Genomic DNA, 6199 nt, shown 5'->3' with positions numbered 1-6199 from the left:
CCTATCACAAATAAAATTACCACTAACGACAGAGAAAGAATGTCTAAACATCCTGCACTCTACACACTGAAGGAGCTGAATATTAGACATGATATCGTACCTGAGTAGTTATTTGGTGCTGGATTCCGCTTGTTGTTCTCAGATGATACGCGTTTTCCAAAAAGCGCAAAAAAAAAAAACAGAAAAAGGCAAAAATCCAGTAGTATTAAAGCCTGAAAATAAGTGAATGTTGTTATTTAGAATAAACAAGAAAAGGTAATGTAATTTAAACCCTGATACAAACAAACGAGGAACTTTTGCGGGAACAATACGAAAAACAGGAAGCTACGTCACAGGAAGGAAGGAGTTCTTACCCCTTCTTATCAAGATCTCTTATCACTGATCATTTTTGTTGTTATTTATTTATTTAGTGTCTGCTTTCAGGAATTCAGTTTTGCTCATTTAGACTGCTGTGTTTACATCAATGTCAACACACTTCAGGTAGCTGGTTGAAATGGATGACTCATTCCCAGTGGTGTCAAAAGTATTCACATTCATTACTTGAGTAGAAGTATAGATACTACTGTAGGGTTTAAAAAGACTTCTTTAGAAGTTGAAGTAGCAACTCAAGCTTTTTACTCAATACTGGTTTCAAAACTACTTAAAGTATAAAAGTAAAAGTAATGTAAGGGGAAAAAAAGCATTAAGAATAAAAGCTTAGGCTGTGCCACGGGCCTATATACTGCACTAACACATAAAAAAAGGAAAACGTGTTGTTGTTTTTTGTTGTATATTTACTATTATCGCTATAGTGATTTGGGATACTGTATATGGCAATTGAAAAAGAATGCATTTTAATACAATGCAAATACATTAAAGAACCATATATGTGTACTACTGAGCATTAACATATTGTGGCTTGGGGGGGGTCTCGATTAGAAACCATCATGCTTTGCGGGAGGGGTTGTTATGTGTTCATCCTATTGGGGAAAGGTGTTTGGGTTGGTGGCTTCGGCCAGGTTGTGTGTGTGTGTGTGTGTGTGTGTGTGTCCTGTTGAATGAGTGGTTTATCGACTGTTGAATGTGTGGTTTATGCTGTTTCGTGCCGGTGCTGAATAAAGTACTCCCAGCCATTTGCATTGGGCAGCAAGGAAGCTCACTTGTCTCTCCAAGTGCCTTCTTAGCGGTGAAAAATGCTACAATATTTTATGGAGAAGAAGATATGATAACTAGTTGCTAATAAGTTTTTTAATAGTGCAAAAAGTAAAACTTCAGAGGCATGTCCCCTGCGAGGATCCTGAGGCATCCAGAGAAGGACCAGCTCCAGCTGAATTCTGCCTTATTATGGTTGGAGCTACACATCCTGCTCCTGTGCTCCCAGTGATCCAGACCCCATCTGCCCTTTGCACCTACTGACTCATCCCTATGATGAACTGGACTTCATGTTAATTTAAAGAATTTCTGTTATATTGTACTTTCAGCTGCATAACACACATGATGTTATATCATCTCTATCTGTTATCACCCAAATGAGGATGGGTTCCCTGTTGAGTCTGGTTCCTCTCAAGGCTTCTTCCTATTGCTATCTCAGGGAGTTTTTTCTTGCTACTGTTGCCGTCACCCTTGGCTTGCTCATCAGATAAATTTCATTCATTCATCTCATTATTATCTAGACACATTTTTCTCAAACATACACAATTTATTATTATTATTATTATGATTATTATTATTATTATTTTAATGAATTTCTTTCATTTTTGTGAAGCTGCTTTGAGACATGACCATTGTTAAAAGCGCTATATAAATAAAATTGAATTGAATGTCATTGATAACCCAGGGCAGGCTTAGTAACAATTACCCTTGTATGGTTGTCTACAATAAATATTAGTGCTGTCAGAATGAATGATTAATCCAAGTGATTAATAAAAAAATTATAATTATTATATATATCATTCCTGTTACCTTCCTGGTGCTGTTACCTTCCTCGCTGGTGCTTGGTTGTGACATTTCGCTCGAATATTGACTCTCTATCACGGATATCTTTGTCTACTTATCACAACCTTATCAACCGAAAATACTATTTTATTCAAACGTGCTTGCTGGAGTGTGTGACGTGACGTCATGTGCAGGTGCGATGGATCGCGTTCCAACCAATAGGGTGTCGGAATGGTAAGTTTATACTTCTCATCCAACCACAATCAAATTCGCTGCATCCGGATGTTTTTTGTTTGTTTGTTTTTTGAATGACAAGCTGAAATAAAATAGGAGTAACAAGGTTTTTTTTAATGTAAGGAGTAGAAAGTACAGATAATTTCGTGAAAATGTAAGAAGTAAAAAGTCGGCTGAAAAATAATTACTCCAGTAAAGTATAGACACCCAAAATTTCTACTTAAGTAAGGTAACTGTGACGCAGAGTCGACGTGAATGGGATCCATATGCAACTTTATTGAAAGCAAACACGTAAACAAACAAATCAGGGTCAAACCGGGGCAATAAGAACAGTGTAGACAAACCAGAATCAGAATCAAAGTCCAGGCAAGAGGGTCGTGGCAGGCGGTGGTCCAATAGAGCAAATCCAATAAACAGAAGCGTGGGTCAAAAGGCAGGCGGCAGGCAGACAGAGTACAAAAACAATCCAGTTGGCAACAAGAGATGAAAGCAGGGATAAACGCTTAGAAATGTCAGCAGCAGCAAAACAAGACTTCGCGAGGTGGTGAGAGTGAGAATGCAATTTAAAGGGGCCACTCTCACCACCTCGTGAAGTTCTTGCAGACAGAAGTGACCCATTGCAACGTTTTGATGAAATAAGTTTTCGACAACCCAGGCTTTCATCTGTGACCCAAAGAAGACAGCCTATTCCAGTTTGTTTCCAGGTGCTCTTAACTTTAAGGTTCTGGCATGTGGCACCTTTCATCGAGAAACTGGGAATTTATGTGGTGCCAGTGAACCAACAGTATAAGTCATTCACAGAGTGTGCAGGGCCATTTGTGAATTAAAACGCACATTACATAAACTTCTCTGATGCTAGAACCCAGGCTAACTACAAGATATTATTCTATAAATATGGAAATTTCCCAGTAGTCATAGGTTCATAGATGGAACCCATATTCCCATTAAGCGTCCCTCTACTTCAGATGCTGAGGAATACAGGAACTGAAAGAACTGGTTTTCCATAAATGTCCAAGGTGTATGCACTCCCCAGTTAGAGATTTTAAACATTGTTGCAAGATAGAAAGGTGCAACTCATGATTCCCGAATTTTCCTCAACTCATCTCTGTATACTCAGTTTGAAAAAAGAGATCATAATGGAATTTTGCTTGGTGACAGTGGGTATGCTCAGGAAGATTTCTTGTTTACGCCATACTTGCACCCAACAACAGCTGAACAACTGCGCTACAACTAGGCTCATATGCGCACAAGGGGTTTAGTCGAGCGCATGTTAAATGTTTGGAAGAGTCATTTTCAGTGCCTTAGGAAAACACTCCGATTCAAACCAAGTAGATGCTGCACTGTCATCATTGCAACAGCTGTTCATCACAACTACCTAAAAAAGCAGGGATGCCCAGATCCCCTAATCGAAGAGGTGTGCCAATCCAGATGTGCCACCATTTACAACAAACCACAGAGAAGGACTTGCATACAAGGATGCTTTTGCACTGTGCCACTTTAAATAGATCTGTTAACATTATTTAACTTTCAATCCTCAGTTCAGATCTGAAACATGTAATAATAAAACCAAATATTTGTTAAAAGTGTACAACTTTTTGGTCTGGTATGTTACTGAAACCACCACAACATTCATCTTTTCTTAATAAAACAATATTTATTTCACAGATTCATGTACTGATGTGACATTTGAACCTGTTGCATCTCTCTCTCCTTCATCTTTATCTTCATCTTCATTTCATGCTCCTCCTTAAGATACTTCAATTTATGTTCATGAAAATTATTAGCCAACTTTTCATGAACAGTGAGTCTTTTCTTCTGGTTACCAGTACTGGTAGACATTGCCACCTTTGCTTCTGAGGATGTGAAGGGTAAGATGCTTTCCAATTCTTCAGTTCTGTTTTAAACTTCTCCTTGAAACATAACCAGTTCATATATGGTCAAATAAATACAGATTAAGTGGAAAAATGTTTCACATCATATGACAGAAGCAAATAGAAGTTTGAGAGGAGAGAAACAAAAGCCAAAATCAAATTCAAATACTTAATATAGGTGCATGTGATCCATCATCTGAACTGTCCAGGTGGTCATCATCTGGTATGTTCTCCAAAGGTTGCTGATTCTCCAGTATTCCTGTCAGTAACTCATCCAACACATCACAGTCTTTATTTGCAGGTCCTCCGCCAGTCTTAAACCTCTCTCTTTGAGCTTCAGCAACAGTTTTTTTTAGGTTTATTTTGGTATTTTTCCCACAACAACTGATTTAATAACTATTATAAATACAACAGTGATTTTAAAAAGCCATAATAAAAAAAAAATTCTTACCTGAAGTTGTATTCTTCTTGTAGATGTGTGTTCATTTGCATTAAATTCATTACAAATAGATGTCCAGGCATTCCTTTTATTTGATTCAACAGCTGATGTGTGCAGTTTAGTTGTCTCGAAACTATTTGCTTTAAAAGACTTTTCTCATGTTCAGAAAAGTTCTTTGATCGTACTGTCTTTTCAACTTCCATTGCCATTTGCTTCTCAGTTGCATACAATTTTAATCTTTTCTTTTATGGTTCATTGCATGTTTTATAGGCAACCTTAATCCAGCTAATCCTGATTTGCACTAATCGAGTGTATTTTTGTTGAGGACTCCATAGTCCAGGTGTTAGTAATCTGTACTTAATCTGTGTTTCAGAAAGCCATTTTTTAAAACATGATTAATTATTCTAGATTCTACTCCTGTCTTAATTTAATCTTGGTCCGGGAGACCACCCCTATATGGCCAAAAGTTACACTTGCGCTCCTCTGAGCGACACACACATACTTGCGCTCCTACAAGTGGCGTACCATACACACTTGCACTCGTTCGAGCGACACACAAATACTTGCGCTCCTACAAGCGGCGTACCATACACACTTGCCCTCCTACGAGCGACGCGCACATACTTGTGCTCCCACGAGCGACACACATACTTTGACTTTAGAGCCTAGAATAAAGACAGGGGAGAGACACCAGAGAGAGGGGAGAGACACCAGAGACAAAGAACCACTAGAGACAAAGAACCACTAAAGACAAAGAACCACTAGAGATAGGGGAGAAAATGGAAAGAACCTAAACAGGAGCACCTGAAAACAAGAGAACTAGAAACACACTAACTAATACTCATATCATTTTAAGGTCAAACTAAAGATGCTAGCAACCTAACTAAATTTCTGCGTCATGCTAGCACTACAGTTAACAGTTTAGCGTTCATTCATCATTTCACCATCTTTGTACACCCTGCAAACATTTTACAAAGAAAGCTAAAAAGCTCAGACTTCTTAGCCGTTTCTTTCATACACAGGTGGGGTTCTTTGGCTAACTATAGCGGCTATTCTCAGCTAAATTATCTTACCTCAGACCAGCCTGAAAGTTGTATCCTTAACACGGTAACAGGAATAAATGTTACATATATTAATACTTTTTCAGTCATATGTGACTTAGGTGAGTGAACATGTGTATACAGACCTTGTATTTAACGTAATTTTCCCTTAAATGCCCGAGGAGGATGAACCGTCATCAGCGGTGTGGAAGCTCAGAAGAGAAGACACAAAGCTGACTAAGCCGATGAATACACCCAAGTAGGAATAACTGCAGACTGAAGCAATAGGCGTGCCGAAAGGTCGGTAGAGGGCATGTCGAACGTAACTGGTGGGTAAATGGAGCTTTTGCGTTGGCCAATCAGCGTGTCGAAAGGTAGGGGGCGTGTCGAAAGGTAGGGGCGTGCCGAAAGGTTCCTCATTGGTGAATGGAGCTTCTGCGTTGACCAATCAGCGGTAATCCTATTTATATGTAAGTACCTTTATTTTATTTTAGTGTGGAAGAACATGCAGGCAGAAAGGCTTGGTGTGGTTAGTCAATATAAATATTTTTTTCTTTATTTTCATCATTTAATTGTTTTTTTTAATTGTTGTCGGCAGACACATATACTCGAAGTAAGGGTTGGCAGTTTGTATCGGTGTTTTTTTGCGCTACAGATGTTTTTAGGCCTCGTGAAATTTTTTCGGCCTCGTCATTTTATTC

Source organism: Clarias gariepinus, chromosome 2 (assembly GCF_024256425.1).
Source record: "Clarias gariepinus isolate MV-2021 ecotype Netherlands chromosome 2, CGAR_prim_01v2, whole genome shotgun sequence".
NCBI classification, from domain to species: Eukaryota; Metazoa; Chordata; class Actinopteri; order Siluriformes; family Clariidae; genus Clarias; species Clarias gariepinus.
This window is presented reverse-complemented; position numbering follows the sequence as displayed.